Below are 17,581 nucleotides of genomic sequence, written 5' to 3'. Positions count from 1 at the left end.
TCAGCGCCAACGTGAGCCTGCGCGTGTTGGTGGGCGACCGCAACGACAACGCGCCGCGGGTGCTGTACCCGGCGCTGGGACCCGACGGCTCGGCGCTGTTCGACACGGTGCCGCGCGCCGCGCAGCCCGGCTACCTGGTCACCAAGGTGGTGGCGGTGGACGCCGACTCGGGACACAATGCCTGGCTGTCGTACCACGTGCTGCAGGCCAGCGAGCCGGGACTCTTCAGCCTGGGGCTGCGCACGGGCGAGGTGCGCACGGCGCGTGCTTTGGGCGACCGGGACGCGGCCCGCCAGCGCCTGCTGGTCGCTGTGCGGGATGGGGGACAGCCGCCGCTCTCGGCCACGGCCACGCTGCTCCTGGTTTTCGCCGACAGCTTGCAGGAGGTGCTGCCGGATGTCAGCGACCGCCCTGAGCCCTCTGACCCCCAGGCGGAGCTGCAGTTTTACCTGGTGGTGGCTTTGGCCTTGATTTCGGTGTTGTTCCTCCTCGCGGTGATTCTGGCGGTTGCTCTGCGCCTGCGAAGCTCCTCCAGCTCTGCCTCCTGGGGCTGTTTTCAGCCTGGTCTGTGTGTCAAGTCAGGACCTATGGTTCCTCCCAACTACAGTGAAGGAACTTTGCCTTATTCCTACAATTTGTGCGTTGCCCATACTGGAAAGACAGAGTTTAATTTTCTAAAGTGCAATGAGCAGTTGAGTTCAGGACAAGATATACTACTTTGTGGTGATTCATCTGGGGCCTTATTTCCACTTTGTAATTCCAGTGAGTCGACTTCCCATCCTGAAAGTCAAAAGCCGGTGAGTTCTATTTAAGTATCTACTCCTTTTCCTCATCTATCCAATTTTTCGTATTTATATGAAAATATATTACATTTCTAAGAGTAGTAAGTTTTCTTAAGGACATCATAGCCCATCAGAAAGCTATACTTCCATTTTTTAAGTAGAGTGGTGAGCCGGGAGTAGTTATGTCACATATAATAACATTATGACACCACGTTCAGGTTTATGAAGTAGTGAGTTTCCTCCTTGCTTCACAGAAAAAGTAGTATATCTGTTTCTTATATCTTTTTTCATAGTTAATGAAATTTACCCAGTTTGCCTCATTTTGAGTTTTTTTTACATGTAAGTAAACATTAAATTTAACATAGGCAATCGTTTGTCATCCTTTAAAACAAAGAAACTGCTACTAGCCTTCTTTCTTCACTGATTTCAGTAGTAGAGTTTCCATCCTTTTAAATGTTTATTCCTCATGTCTAGTTCCTTGTATGTACTTAGTCATGACTATTTGAATACTTGAAAATTGTAAGAAAAACAGTGTGGAAGGGAGGAGAGGGGGAGAGAGACTCATTGAATTCATCAGAAATTCCAATCATTATCCAAATTCCTTCCAATTTTTTTGAATGCAAAATCCTTGTCTTCCTCCCATAGTTAATAGAAGACACTTGACACAAGAAAAGGAAATGCTATTGTTTCTATCACTTGCTGTCATTCCTTACCTATATTTTTTGAAGAAAGAGGGGAAAGTCACTGGATTTTCTTACTGTTTGGAACTCTAAACATTAGTGATTACAGGTTTTCTGATCATTCTTGTATCTATAAGAGGAAAGGAGAATCCTGAATTTTTTATTTTACGGCAAAAATTACTAATTTTATGCTCAAAAGGTTGCCATTTCTTAAGAATCAGCCTTTTGCTTGGTCTTTCTTGGTAACTGCTTCAGTAATTGGTATCTTTTCAAATTGCTGAAAGAATTTTTTTTAACATAAGTTTGTCCAGTGTGGGGCTTGAACTCATTACGCTGAGATCTAGAGTCACATGCTTACCTGATGGAGTCAGCCAGGTTCCACTGAAAGAATTTGTTGTAATGGTACTTTTTGTTTTTTAATGACAATAATTTGTTCTACAACTTGTATTCTTTTTCTGTAATTATCACAGAGGTTTAAGTGACCTTTACAATATGAAGTTTGACTACTTTAAAACTGCATAATTTCTTTATGAAAGGATTGAAATGGAAACTTGCTTTTCATTGTGTGTTTATTTCAATATTCCAAATGCCATAATCAGTGTATGCATAGAAAATGTTAAAGAATTGAAATAACATTAAAGTGTAACATTCACAAATATGCAACTTTAGGAAACCAATCCTTTCAAAATTAGCAATATTAGGTGAGAAAATCTATTACTGTTGCCTAATTAAAATTATTTTTGTGAATAAATTTTAAGAGCATCTTACTCCAGCAAATTTACTATCTGCATAAATTAACCTTATAAAATAATTTCAAAGTGAATAATCCATTTATTCACTCAATTTAATTATGTAATATATATATAATATATGAAATTAAGAAAAATATGATTGTATTTCCAAAGAGGATTATACATTGTAGTTACATCAGAAAATAATATAGAAAAGTTTTGAAACATTATAAAAAGGGAACTAGAATAATTTACATGTGTAGATGGAGAGCAAAATTTCACCAGGAATAAGTTAATTTTATTAAGAAAAAATGGTAAGGGACATGCGGGTGGCTTAGTCAGTTAAGCATATGACTCTTGATCTTAGCTCATTTCTTGATCTCAGGGTGGTAAGTTCAAGCCCCACGTTGAGCTCTGTGCTGGGTGTGGAGCCTACTTAAAAAAAAGGGGGTGCCTGGGTAGCTCAGTGGGTTTAAAGCCTCTGCCTTCAGCTTGGGTCATGATCCCAGGGTCCTGGGATCGAGCCCTGCGTTGGGCTCTCTGCTCGGCGGGGAGCCTGCTTCTCTCCCTTTCTCTCTGCCTGCCCCTCTGCCTACTTGTGATCTCTCTCTGTCAAATAAATAAAATCTTAAAAAGAAAAAAATGTTAAATGTCAATTTAACAGTACACTTAATAGAAGTTTCATTCCACTTCATTTTCAACTAACACATCCAGCAATGGTTATTGCTTTTGAAATGAGAATGCAAGAAGCAGTGAGACAAGTCTTCATAAGTCATGGTTCAAAGAGTGTTTTCTTTTTAACCCTCTGTAATCAAGTATTATCTCAGTGGGTGTAGTGACAGATTAGGACTCTAAGAGCGCTGTTCGCCAGCTCTAAGAAAAGCTCAGTCAGCTCTCTATCTCATCCCAACATTAGGATCTGCAACTTCACAAAGCCTCACAGATCCCACAAACTGCAGCAAAAGCTGCAACAAAACTCACCCTTTAAACCTGGGGCACCTCGGTTTCTCCTACGGAAAAAGATCATCATAATTTGCTGGAGGAAAAAAAGAACCTAAAGAGTCAATTTTCATAGAAAGCATCCTGGAAAAAAAATAAGTATCCGCAGCAAAGCAGCGATAGCCATTCCATGGAACCTCGCACTGTGAAGGACTAGTTCTGCTGTGCCTTTTCCTGGGCAGGCTGTGCAAGCCCAGGGCCAGCCAGATACACTGTTCCCTATTTGGTGCCTGAAGAGACAGAAAAGGACTGTATGTGGGAGAATATCTATCTCCAAGGATCTGTGGCTGGAGCCGAGGGAGCTGGCAGAGGGTGGAGGCCGCATCGTCTCCAGAGGTAAGATGCAGCTTTTTGCTCTAAATCCGCTAAGTGGTAGTTTGATCACCAAGGACAGGATAGACCGAGAGGAACTCTGTGCTTAGAGCACACAGTGTCTCTTTAAATTTGAAGTCCTGTTGAATGGAAGTAGAAGTAACTTATATAAACAACAGTACTCCAGAATTCCACACTGAGAATCCGGAAATTAAAAGTAATGAAATCGCTGCGCCTGGAACACATTATCTGCTCCCAGAGACTGTTGACCCCATCGTGGGCATGAATTCCCTGCAGAGCTACCAGCTCAGCCCCAATCACCACTTCTCTCTGGAAGTGCAAACTGGAGACGACAGAACTCTACACCCAGAGCTGGTGCTGGAGCAGGCCCTGGACCACGAGGAAGAGGCTGCTCACCACCTGGTCCTCATCGCCTTACATGGCGGTGATCCGCATCACTCCAGCACAGTGCACATCCACAGTGCTGGATACAAACGACAATGCCCTGGTTTTTGCTCTACCGATTTACCAAGTGCAAGTCCCAGAGAACGTGCCCCTGGGCACCCGGCTACTTACTGCAAGCGCTAGCGACCCGGATGAGGGAGCCAACGGAGAGGTAGCCTATAGATTCTGGAAAAATAGTGAAAAACAATCCCCATTATTCCAGCTTAATGAAAATACTGGGGAAATATCGACAGCAGAGAGTCTAGACTATGAAGAATGTGCATTTTATGAAATGGAAATACAAGCTGAAGATGTGAGGGCACTTTTGGGGAGGACCAAAGTGCTCATTTCAGTGGAAGATGTGAATGACAATAGACCGGAAGTGATCATTACCTCTCTGTTTAGCCCGGTCTTGGAAAATACTCTTCCTGGAACAGTAGTTGCCTTCTTGAATGTGCATGACCGAGATTCCGGGAAGAATGGTCAAGTTGTCTTTAACACACCTCATAATTTACCTTTTCAATTAGAAAAATCAGTAGGTAATTATTAGAGTTGTTGACAGTCCAAATTCTTGACAGAGAAGAAAACCTCTGAATATAACATCACAGTGACAGCAACAGAGGAATGCACCCCCCCCACACATACAGAAATTTACATCAACCTACACCAGAGACATCAATGATAACCCAGCTTCTCTGGAAAAGTCCTACTCACTCTACCTCCCTGAGAACAACCGCAGAGGCATCTCCATCTTCTTAGTGTCAGTCCATGACCCCAACAGCGACTAGAACACCCAGGTGTTGTTTACACCTTGGTTGAAGACACTGTCCAAGGGTTGCCTCTTTCCTATGTCTCCATCAACTTTGACACTGGTGTGGTATACATGCTGTGCTCCTTCAAATTTGAGCAGTTTCATGATCTTCGTATGCAGATGAGGGCTAGTGGCAGTGGGAACTAACCATGCAGCAACAACATGTCGCTGAACTTGTTTGGGCTGGACCAGAAGCACAGTGCATCAGAAATCCTGTACCCCACTCTCCCCCACTGATGTTTCCATCGGTGTGCACTCCACAGAGCCTGGCTACTTGGTAACCAAGCCGGTGGCTATAGACACTCAGGTCAGAATACCTGGCTGTCCTTCCACCTGCTCAAGGCCAGTGAGCCTGGGCCCTTCTCAGTGCAGACCCTGCGGACACAGACATGCTCCAGCAGAGCCTGGTGATGGTGGTGGTCCAGGACCACAGCCAGCCGTCTCTCTTGTCCACTGTCACACTCACCATGGCCTTGGCTGACATCATTCCAGATGTGCTGGCTGACTTCAACAGTCTGGAGGTCCCCACATACCCAGAGACCTCAGACCTCACCTTAGACTTAGTGGTAGCAGTAACTACAGTCTTCTGCATCTTCCTCACCTTTGTCATTGTGTTGCTGGTGCTCATGTTACGGTGCTGGCACACCTCACATCTACTCCAGGCTGTGGGGGTTGGATTAGCTGGTGTGCCTACTTCTCACTCTGTGGGCATTATGGGGTGGTGTTTTTTCTGCAGTCTTCTTCCCAGGAAACCTCACTCATGACTGACTCCTGGGAGAGTAGGGTGATCTTTCCCCAGCCCAACTATGACAACATGCTGATTAGCCAGGAGCACTGTCAGGAAAATGACCCTTTGTGTGTTTAAGATGATTCTAGGTTTCCTATAAAAAACACCTCTTTGGTTCCAGTGAGTTCCATTTTTCCTTTATTTTCTATTATAATTGTTTTTTTCTCTAAGGTTTGCACTTAAGGTATGATACGCGGATGGTAACATATTTCACACCATTCAAGTTTTCACTTGGCCTAATTTTTGCTCTAACATATATAGGAGGCATTTATTGGTTACATAACTGATACAATTTTCACTTTCTCTTAATTAAATTAACCTAGGGTCAATGGAAATCATGGGGCTGGTCTCATTATTGATCATTGATATGGACTATTTGGGTATGTTTGCTTGGTTGGTTATCAGTTCACCACTAATTCTTAGGGGTGTTTTTCCATTCCTGAAATTTATTATTGTTGTTATCATCTATGGCCCCATTGTGAATTTCTTACATATCTTTGAACTTTTTACATACTGCTGAAACGTAACTACATCTGATATAGATTTTGTAAGGTAAATTAATGATAAAACACATATGTTCTTCCTGAAGAAACTAAAAGCCCAGACTTTTCTGCTTCTGCTTTCCTGCTTCTATGATAGGACAATACCCATTTGAAGTTATGGTTTTCAGATCACATGTTTGTAGACATAGTTTGAATTTAAAGATCACTTTTGAGGAAGAATGACACTTCACCTAGAGGGGTTTCTGAGAATGAACACCAAGAGAGGACAAAACAAGGGAGATAAACATTATTCCTCAACTGTCTGTTATTTATGGCTCAATTCTCCAATCTACAGGCTCAAAATAAATCTGGGTAAAGGAGACAAGTTAGGAAAATATTCCCAGGAACTGCTGGAGAAGTTTTTAAAAATATTTTACTGACTTTTAGCTATAAGAAAAACTTTTATTTTATTTTATTTTATTTTATTTTATTTTATTTTATTTTAAACAAAGCATCTTTTCAAGTAACAATGACATTCTCGGAGACTTTATTTTTTTATTATTTAGTTTTTGAGAGAGTGAAAGGGGAAGGGCAGCGGGGGGGGGGGGAGGAGTAGAGAATCTTAAGCAGACTCTGTGCTCAGTGCAGAGCCTGAAGGGGGGCTGGATATCATGATGCTGAGATCATGACCTGAGCCTGGAGGCTTAACTGACACCCAGGCACCCCTCTAGGAGACTTTAAAAATGAGCTTTGAAGTCGATTCAAACTTCTATTCTAAATGCGCTGGTTATAGAGTTAACAGGTCTGGAAAGCCATTATGCCATACAGACATTATAATTATTTCAAGTTCTCTATTTCTAAGCTACTAAGAAAAAATTAAAGCATCCTTCAGGGTCATATTTTTTAATTAAATTTATTTATTTTCAGCATAACAGTATTCATTATTTTTTCACCGCACCCAGTGCTCCATGCAATCCGTGCCCTCTATAATACCCACCACCTGGTACCCCAACCTCCCACCCCCCCGCCACTTCAAACCCCTCAGATTGTTTTTTCAGAGTCCATAGTCTCTCATGATTCACCTCTTCAGGGTCATATTTTTAACTGTGCAACAGGGAAACTGTTACTTGAAGTTTCTGTCCTGGGAAGTAACCATTGGTACTTGGTATTCAAAAATACTAAATATGCATTAATTTGGGAAAAAATAGCATAGATATTGATGAAGGCTGGTATATAATGATAGCTTACTACTGTTCTCTACCATTAATAATATCACTTGCAAGCTCACTGCGTGGATAACTGGGCAGAGTGGGGAAAATGTTGAATTCTACTTTTCGCAAACAAGATAGGACTTCTACATTGGTAACATTTTATTATAACAAAGTAGGCTAAAATCTTTATCTTAATGTTTCATCTTAAGAGAAGAGTTAAAATATCTTCACAATAATGAGGGAGTACAATATATATTTAATGAAGATGGACTTGTGTTGATCATTATTGCCATTGGGTGAGGATTATATGATGATTCAATAATAATACTCTCTGCTTTTTTATAAGTTTGAAATTTTTCTGTAATGAATTTCTTTAAAACACAAAGTACATACAACTGTAACACTTTAGAAAAACTAAAATTTTGGGCTCTTATATAAGTGCATTTTCAAATTGGGGCGCCTGGGTGGCTCAGTGGGTTAATCCTCTGCCTTTGGCTCAGGTCATGATCTCAGGATCCTGGGATCGAGTCCCGCATCTGGATCTCTGCTCAGCAGGGAGCCTGCTTCCTCCCGTCTCTCTGCCTACTTGTTATCTCTCTCTGTCAAATAAATAAATAATTCTTTAAAAAAAATTTAAGAATCAAAGAGCAATATACACATATTCTATGTATATAGAGAAAAATATATCATAAATACATATCTTTCTCTATATATTTCCCTTATACATATTTCTCTCTATATATATTTCTATATATATACAATTGGCCCCAGGTCCTCTCTGTTGCCTAGGACGAAGGGGTCAATGCAGAAGCAAACTAACTACTACTTCTGGAGCACTTCCCAGAGTACAGAGAATTTATAGAAATATGTACAAAAGTTTCAAAGAGCAATATTTATATTCTAGAGATACTCTAGAGAAAAAGTGGATTGAAGAAGAAAATGTCAGGCTGCGGTACCACACGGGGCCTCTGGGCGCCGCTGTCGGCCAGTACAGGGCAAGCGCAGTCGCCCGGGATTCCTCAGCCTCCAGTCGTGGCTTTCCTGCGCAGTCACCAACACAAACGGAAGGAAACCCTGTTCTCACACTGAGGCTCCTGGCCGCGCAGACTTTTCCAACAGACACGGATACCCAGCTCCGTCTGTCATGGTCGAAATGTTCTTCCAGTGACCCCGTAGATTGCAGTTTCTTCAGCTTTCCGGAAAGACTAGGACCCCGCGAGAACTAGAGCGAGCGATGGGAGGGAGCTGTTTTCAGAGGCGCCCAGCCGGCAGGCTGCAGGTACTGTTTCCCTTCCTGCTATCTTTGCTCTACCCCGCGCTCTGCGGGCAGATCCGCTACTCCATTCCCGAGGAACTGGCCAAAGGCTCGGTGGTGGGGAACCTCGCCAAGGATCTCGGGCTCAGCGTCTTGGACGTGTCGGCTCGGAAGCTGCGAGTTAGCACGGAGAAGCTGCTTTTCAGGGTAGACCCAGAGAGCGGGGATTTACTCGTGAACGACCGAATAGACCGTGAGCAGATATGCAAAGAGAGAAGAAGATGTGAGTTGCAGGTGGAAGCCGTGGTGGAAAATCCTCTAAATATTTTTCATATCATTGTGGCTATTGAGGATATTAATGACCATGCCCCTCAGTTCCATAAGGATGAAATCAATGTAGAAATCATTGAATCTGTATCCGAAGGTACACGAATATCCCTTGACCCTGCCACTGACCCTGATATAAATATGAACTCAGTTAAAGATTATCAGATAAATCCAAACCCTTATTTCTCATTAATGATGAGAATTAATTCTGATGGTGGTAAATATCCAGAGTTATCTTTGGAGAAACTCCTAGACCGGGAAGAGCAACGTTCTCATCGCTTGATAATAACTGCCTTGGACGGGGGAGACCCACCACGAAGTGCCACCGCTCAAATAGAAATATTTGTCAGGGATGCCAATGACAACTTCCCAGTGTTCAGCAAAGAAGAATATAGAGTCAGTGTTAGTGAAAATCTGCCTGCCGGATCCTCCGTGCTGCAGGTGACAGCCACTGACAAAGATGAGGGGGTCAATTCAGAAGTAAACTACTACTTCAGGAGCACTGCTCAGAATACAAGGCACATGTTCTCACTAGATGAGAAAACAGGTATGATTAAGAATAACCAGTCACTGGATTTTGAGGATACAGAAAGATACAGCATGGAAGTGGAAGCAAAGGATGGAGGTGGTCTCTCTACTCAATGCAAAGTCATCATAGAAATCCTAGATGAAAACGACAACAACCCTGAAATAACCATCACTTCTCTCTCTGATGAAATTTTGGAGGACACTCTTCCAGGAATGGTGGTGGCACTCTTCAAAACACGGGACAAAGATTCTGGAGATAATGGAGAAGTTGTGTGTAACATAGGAAGGGATATTCCTTTCAAGATTTATTCCTCTTCTAAGAATTACTACAAGCTGGTGACAGATGGAGCCCTAGACCGAGAACAGACTCCAGAATACAATGTCACCATAACAGCCACTGACAGGGGAAAGCCGCCTCTCTCTTCCAGTACTACCATCACTCTGCACATTACCGATGTCAACGACAACGCGCCGGTTTTCCACCAGGCCTCCTACGTGGTCCACGTGGCAGAGAACAATCCTCCAGGCGCCTCTATTGCCCAAGTCAGCGCCTCCGACCCCGACCTGGGGCCCAACGGTCGCGTCTCCTACTCCATCGTCGCCAGCGACCTGGAGCCACGGGCGCTGGCGTCCTACGTGTCCGTGAGCGCGCAGAGCGGGGTGGTGTTCGCGCAGCGCGCCTTCGACCACGAGCAGCTGCGCGCCTTCGAGCTGACCCTGCAGGCGCGCGACCAGGGCTCGCCCGCGCTCAGCGCCAACGTGAGCCTGCGCGTGTTGGTGGGCGACCGCAACGACAACGCGCCGCGGGTGCTGTACCCGGCGCTGGGACCCGACGGCTCGGCGCTGTTCGACACGGTGCCACGCGCCGCGCAGCCCGGCTACCTGGTCACCAAGGTGGTGGCGGTGGACGCCGACTCGGGACACAATGCCTGGCTGTCGTACCACGTGCTGCAGGCCAGCGAGCCGGGACTCTTCAGCCTGGGGCTGCGCACGGGCGAGGTGCGCACGGCGCGTGCTTTGGGCGACCGGGACGCGGCCCGCCAGCGCCTGCTGGTCGCTGTGCGGGATGGGGGACAGCCGCCGCTCTCGGCCACGGCCACGCTGCTCCTGGTTTTTGCCGACAGCTTGCAGGAGGTGCTGCCGGATGTCAGCGACCGCCCTGAGCCCTCTGACCCCCAGGCGGAGCTGCAGTTTTACCTGGTGGTGGCTTTGGCCTTGATTTCGGTGTTGTTCCTCCTCGCGGTGATTCTGGCGGTTGCTCTGCGCCTGCGAAGCTCCTCCAGCTCTGCCTCCTGGGGCTGTTTTCAACCTGGTCTGTGTGTCAAGTCAGGACCTATGGTTCCTCCCAACTACAGTGAAGGAACTTTGCCTTATTCCTACAATTTGTGCGTTGCCCATACTGGAAAGACAGAGTTTAATTTTCTAAAGTGCAATGAGCAGTTGAGTTCAGGACAAGATATACTACTTTGCGGTGATTCATCTGGGGCCTTAATTCCACCTCAGGGTGGGCATGATTTGATTGCACATCCTGAGACTCTCACACCGGTGAGTTCCACTTTTGTGTCTTCTGAAATATTCTACTAGTTTCTCTTTCAGGCATAGTAGTGCATTTTTATATATAAAATCTTACTTTAAAAATCCATAACTAATAACCCTTTTGTCTTCTCAGTGTTTACTCTTTGCTGATTATATTTTTCAAGATTTGCTTGGTTCATAAGTTGCTCTATAATTCAGAAATAATGTCACTAATTTGGAGAAATCTAGTCAAGTTCAGATTTAGCAAAACAGGCAGTGTTTTGCCAAATAAATTAATAGGTAATTATTCAAATCTGGTAAGATTTAGGATGAATTTTCCATATCCTACTTATATGTTTTGAGTTTAATAATATTAAGCTATTCATTAAGTATCAAAGCAAGTGCTTGTTTCAATGAAACATTTATTGCAAATAATATCCTGGGTACATTTAGGTATCTTTCTTCATTTATTTTAATAGTTTAAAAAACTAAACATTTGAGTGGATTTGATGAGCAGGTCCACAAGTCTCTGAAATTCTGTGGAAGTTACAGATATATGTATTTTCCTTGGATAATGAGTCAGAACTTGTTTTCTATTGCCAAGGTTTCTACAGTCCCCAGAACTTAATACTAACTACCTTAGAAGAAATTTTCTCTTCTACTCTTGGTTTTTCTAGTTGTTTTCTTATATTTACCTTTTCTTGGAGTTAAATTGCACTCTTCCCTAATTTTTTTTCTTCTATATTGCAAGATAACAAATTTCCAAGAAAGCAAATGAAACGTCATTGCCTTTTGTACTCAGTCTCTATCTCTGATTGTCTGATATAAAACCTTCAAAGACAAAATATAAAATCTTTGAAGAGTAGTTACATAAACAGTTCTGAACTTGTTCTCTGAATAAAAGATGTGAATCTGTAGGCACCTGGGTGGCTCAGTCGGTTAAGCATCAGCCTTCAGCTCAGGTCATGATCCCAGTATCCTGCGATAGAGCGGGGAGTCAGGTTCCCTTCTCAGCGGGGAGTCTGCTAGTCTCCCTCTCCCTCTGCTCCTCCCCTGCTCATGCTCTCGCTTGCTTGCTCATTCACTCTCTCTCAAATAAGTAAGTGAATTCTTTTTAAAAAAGATGTGAATCTCTCAAGTCCTCACCATTGTGGAGAGAACTGCTGCTGGGTTGACTGGCACATACCATTGAAGAAGTGTGAACCACTTTACTTTGGGCTTCCATACAAAATGCTGAAAGAAGAGATTGTTTATGTTGGCATCAGTGCTCTGGTGAAAACAGGTCATTTGAGTAAATATTTATTTTTTTTAAACATACATCACAATTCCAACTTTGTAATTGTAGCTTGATATTCTTATGGATATTTTTCTTTGCATTACAACCCAGGCATGTTATTTTTTTTTTAGTTTGTGGTTACTTGCTCAATTCATTTAAATAGGGCAAATTGACTTCTAATTTTATATGCCTACAATAGACTTTTTTTCAGAAAAATTCACAAAGGCTCAATAAAACTATTTTAGAAAGAATATTTTAGAAGAATATTTTGAAAACATTTTCCACAATATTCTTGCTAAACGAATTTAATTGTTGATTAGTTAAAGCTAAAATAAAAACTATAAGTGAGCTATAAGGGATGCATCTAATATAGTTTCTAAATGAATGCCTATTAAACATAATGGAACCATTTCAATCAAAATTTCAAAAAATATTGTAAAACTTTTGTGAATTTAGTTAGAAGCTTATATGAAATAGAAGAGGTATTACTTAACCTTTTAAAGTGGGTACATTTCTGCTGAGAAAATAAGTGTTACAAGTGTACACTTGACCAGTTATTTTCATTTAATATTTTATAGTACTTTCATGCCATTTATCCTACTCAGTAAGAAACCTACAAATAGTAGTTAGCTTAAGGGATATCACTTGAGAAACCAAAGAAATATGGTAAAATAAAATAAAATGTCCAACAAAGAATATGGTTTGTTGTCCACTGCATACATAGCGGGTGCAGTAACTTCTGAGGACTCTGAGCGCCGCTGTTCGCCTACTGGGAGAGAAATGCAGCCTGCGCTCAATCCGGATTCTCAGGGCTCCGACCATACAAGGCTCCTCAGTTCCTACCAACTGGCTGCAGAGCTGCAGCAAAACTCATTCCAGAATTTAAGGTGCCTAGGCTACAGAGGTCCCTGAAGCCAGAGGAAGAAAAAGGAATCGGCCCAAACACACAAAGCGCGCAATGAGTACTTGGCGAGAATTCCTTGTTTAGACAACAATGGCTGCTAAAAGGACCTGCTCCAACCGCACAGCACTGGTTCTGCTCGGTCTTTTTCTCGGTCTATCATGGGAGGCTGAAGCACGGCAGATCCGCTACTCCATTCCTGAGGAGCTGGAGAAAGGCTCCTTCGTGGGCAACATCTCCAAGGACCTGGGGCTGGAGCCCCGCGAGCTGGCGGAGCGCGGAGTCCGCATTGTCTCCAGAGGTAGGTCGCAGCTTTTCGCTCTGAACCCGCGAAGCGGCAGTTTGGTCACTGCGGGCAGAATAGACCGGGAGGAGCTCTGCGCTCAGAGTGCGCGGTGTCTGGTGAATTTTAACATTCTTGTAGAAGATAGGGTGAAACTTTTTGGGGTAGAAATAGAAGTAACTGATATCAATGATAATGCCCCAAAATTCCAAGCAGAAAATGTAGACGTAAAAATTAATGAAAACGTGGCTACAGGAATGCGATTTCCTCTTGTGGAGGCGGTTGATCCGGATGTGGGTGTGAACTCCCTCCAAAGTTACCAGCTTAGCTCCAATAAGCACTTCTCCTTAGCGGTTCAGAGTCATGGCAATGGAGTCAAATACCCGGAGCTGGTGTTGGAGCATGCCCTGGATAGGGAGGAAGAGGCAGTGCACCACCTTGTCCTCACTGCCTGGGATGGGGGTGACCCCCTCCTATCTGGTACGGTTCTTATCAGTGTGACTGTCTTCGATACAAATGACAACGCACCAGTCTTCACATTGCCAGAATACCGAGTGAGTGTTCTGGAGAACTTGCCTGTGGGCACACAGCTGCTGACAGTCACTGCCACAGACAAGGATGAAGGAGCCAATGGAGAAGTAACATATTCATTCCGAAAATCACCTGACATGCAATTGTTGAAATTCCAACTAAACAAAAATACTGGGGAAATAAAATTATCAGAAAATCTAGATTATGAAGAAACAGATTTCTATGAATTAGAAATACAAGCAGAAGATGGAGGAGCATATCTTGCAATGGCAAAAGTATTGATTACAGTAGAAGATGTAAATGACAACAGTCCAGAGGTGACCATAACATCTCTATTTAGTCCCCTGATGGAAGACTCGCCTCTAGGAACTGTTATAGCCCTTTTAAACGTTCATGATCCAGACTCTGGGCAGAATGGACAGGTCACCTGTTCCATATCAGAGAATCTACCATTTAAATTGGAAAAATCCATCGATGGTTATTATAGACTGGTGACACACAGAACCCTTGACAGGGAACAGGTATCCTCTTACAATATTACAGTGACGGCCACAGATGGAGGAAATCCACCCCTGTTAATGGAAACTCACTTTACCCTGCAAGTGGCAGATATTAATGATAACCCACCCACCTTTTCCCACATCTCCTACTTCACCTATATCCTGGAGAACAATCCTAGAGGTGCCTCCATCTTCTCTGTGACTGCACTAGACCCAGACAGCAAAGAGAATGCTCAGATTATTTACTCCTTAGCTGAAGACACTTTCCAGGAAGCACCTCTATCCTCCTACATCTCCATAAACTCTGACACAGGAGTCCTGTATGCACTTCGATCCTTTGACTATGAACAGTTTCGTGATTTACAGATTCAGGTGATTGCCACTGACAGTGGGGACCCACCACTCAGCAGCAATGTGTCACTGAGTATATTCGTGCTGGACCAGAATGACAATGCACCAGAGATCCTGTACCCAACCCTCCCCACTGATGGCTCAACAGGCGTGGAACTGGCCCCTCGTTCTGCAGAGCCCGGCTACCTGGTCACCAAGGTGGTAGCGGTGGACAGAGACTCTGGCCAGAACGCCTGGCTGTCCTACCGCCTGCTCAAGGCCAGCGAGCCAGGGCTCTTCGCTGTGGGGCTGCACACGGGCGAGGTGCGGACAGCGCGGGCCCTGCTGGACAGAGACGCGCTCAAGCAGAGTCTAGTGGTGACCATCCAGGACCATGGGCAGCCCCCGCTCTTGGCCACCGTCACACTCACTGTAGCCATTGCAGATAGCATTCCAGATGTATTGGCTGACCTGGGCAGCCTGGAAGTCCCCCTTGACTCCCAAGCTTCAAGCCTCACGCTGTACTTGGTGGTAGCGGTGGCCGCAGTCTCCTGCGTCTTCCTCGCCTTTGTCATCGTGCTGCTGGCGCTCAGGCTGAGGCGCTGGCACGCATCGCGTGTGCTCCAGGCTTCAGGAGGCGGGCTAGTGGGCGTGCCGGCCTCGCACTTCGTGGGCGTGGACGGGGTGCGGGCTTTCCTGCAGACCTATTCGCACGAGGTGTCTCTCACCGCGGACTCGCGCAAGAGTCACCTGATCTTCCCCCAGCCCAACTACGCGGACACGCTCATCAGTCAAGAGAGCTGTGAGAAAAAGGATCCTTTGTCTTTGTTAGATGATTCGAAGTTTCCTGTAGAAGATACCCCTTTGGTTCCAGTGAGTTCTAGTTTTACTCTCCTTTAAAGAATTATAATTAGCATTACTTTTAGGTTTAGCATAATTATTATAATATGATATTATTATATCATATTATAATTATTTTTAGCATAATGATAGAAATTTCCGATCTTTATTTTTTCACTTTTTTTTAAATCCAGTTTAATGATATTTATCTCTTGCTAAAATAACGAGGAGTAGAACTTAGTGGTTATTGAGGTTGGTATATTTTTACTTTCTGGTCAGTATTCACCTAATCCCAATGAAGGCCTGTGGTCATAGGCTATTATGATTTGCCTTGGAGAACCTTCTATTTTACATATTTGTTGAATACAATATGACAGTTCCTGAGAGTACTTCAATACAGAAGTGTCTCTCAATTATGTGCACTTCTCTTGGCCATGTGCTGAAACCTGGCCCCTTAGGCAACTCTAGTTCTTGTTTTCAAGGCAGCCCCGCATTAGCTTCACTGTAAACAATGCCAAAACAAGTCCTCTCAATGTTGTTCTTCCCAAGGAGAAGAGTGACACCACTTCTCAGTACTTTTGTGGTTATATTTTTCAAACTATACCGTGTAGTGACAGTAACAGTTGAATATGCTTCCTAGAGAAATTTGAATTTTTCATTAATATTTTCTTAACAATTGATAACAATATGTGCTTAAATTTTTCCAAGTGTAATCATAACTGGTAACAATGAAGCATCCTTTTTGCTTGTGATTCTAATTTCAAACTGTTATGTGGAAGACATAGCATTTTAATTTGACTTTCCTTGCCTGGTAGGCATTCTATAGAACCTACAGAAGGTTAAATGAAAGCAAAAGCAAAAGATGTGTGCCAACAGTGTTTCAGTGGCTCTTTAATGTAGAAGAACAGAGACCCACATGAATATCTGAAAACTAGAAATTAAGAGTCACAATAAACTTAAAGTCAAGAAAGAAAGATCGCTTCTTTGGGAGATCTGAAATAAGCAGAGAAATACACAAAATTATTCTAGAAGTCCAATATGCCATCCATTGTGCAACAGAGTTATCTGTCACAGAATTATTCTAAACAAGTGATCAGTAGAGTTACTGATGAACCCATTTACTTTAGTGAAAATGGTGATGTATTTGGTTTGGTACTAACATTCTTCTGGACTAATATGGTAGAGGAAAGTCAAAGAATGCCCTAATGTGTCTCAAAATACTTATACGACCATGACTTTTCTCATGTCATTCAACAGTTGTTGAACAGTAGGTCTGTGGAAGGAGAGCACATCCTTTTGGGTCATAGTTATTAGCTTAAATCATGGAAAGAGACATTTTAAATTTCTGACTTTGGGAGTCAAAATTATTATGCATCTATCTGAAATAATTGTTCTGAAAAATACAGATTTTTATTTTTTTATTTTTATTTATTTTATTATTTTTTTAAAGATTTTATTTATTTATTTATTCGACAGAGAGAGATTACAAGTAGGCAGAGAGGCAGGCAGAGAGAGAGGAGGAAGCAGGCTCCCTGCTGAGCAGAGAGCCCGATGGGGGACTCGATCCCAGGACCCTGAGATCATGACCTGAGCCGAAGGCAGCGGCTTAACCCACTGAGCCACCCAGGCACCCCTGAAAAATACAGATTTTTAAAACAAAGTCTTTTGACATGGTAGTTATTGTAACCAAGTGTTTTAAAATACTATTATTTAAAAGCAGTACAGAACACTCTAGATGATTGTAATGAGTAAGGGAATGACTGCCTTCTAGTTCCTAAATATGGGGAATGGGTTAATACTTTCTAGCTAAATATAAGCTAGGATTGAAGATGAAAAAGGTTTTTTTGCTTATCTTCAGTACTTGCCTTTGTGGATAATTACTTTTAAAAGAAACCACAGTGATTACCTCTGGATGGAAGAATTGGAGAGCAATGAGCCATGAGATAGAAGACCTACTTTCCACTCTATATTCCTCTGTGCTTTTTGTTTTTGAATTTTGAAAAATCCTTTTACTTGTTCAAAGTTTATGTAAATTTTTAACATATAAAACATATGG

General features: G+C 43.1%; 2 protein-coding genes and 1 pseudogene across 3 annotated transcripts in view; all 3 read left to right on the top strand.

Annotated features, from left to right (window-relative positions):
* LOC309860937 (uncharacterized protein) overlaps positions 1-17,581 on the top strand; it is a 174,382-nt gene that overhangs the window by 61,919 nt on the left and 94,882 nt on the right.
* Positions 1-17,581, top strand: part of LOC309862039 (protocadherin gamma-B2-like) — a 64,535-nt gene that overhangs the window by 41,331 nt on the left and 5,623 nt on the right. The gene's annotated exons all lie outside the window — the stretch shown is intronic.
* LOC309862044 (protocadherin gamma-A9-like) lies at positions 1,979-6,479 on the top strand (annotated as a pseudogene). The gene has a single exon. The product of its transcript is annotated as a protocadherin gamma-A9-like (transcript).

Source organism: Mustela nivalis, assembly GCF_964662115.1.
Source record: "Mustela nivalis genome assembly, chromosome: 3".
Classification (NCBI taxonomy): domain Eukaryota; kingdom Metazoa; phylum Chordata; class Mammalia; order Carnivora; family Mustelidae; genus Mustela; species Mustela nivalis.
Note: the sequence above shows the minus strand (reverse complement) of the source record. Positions and strands in the feature narration are given on the sequence as shown.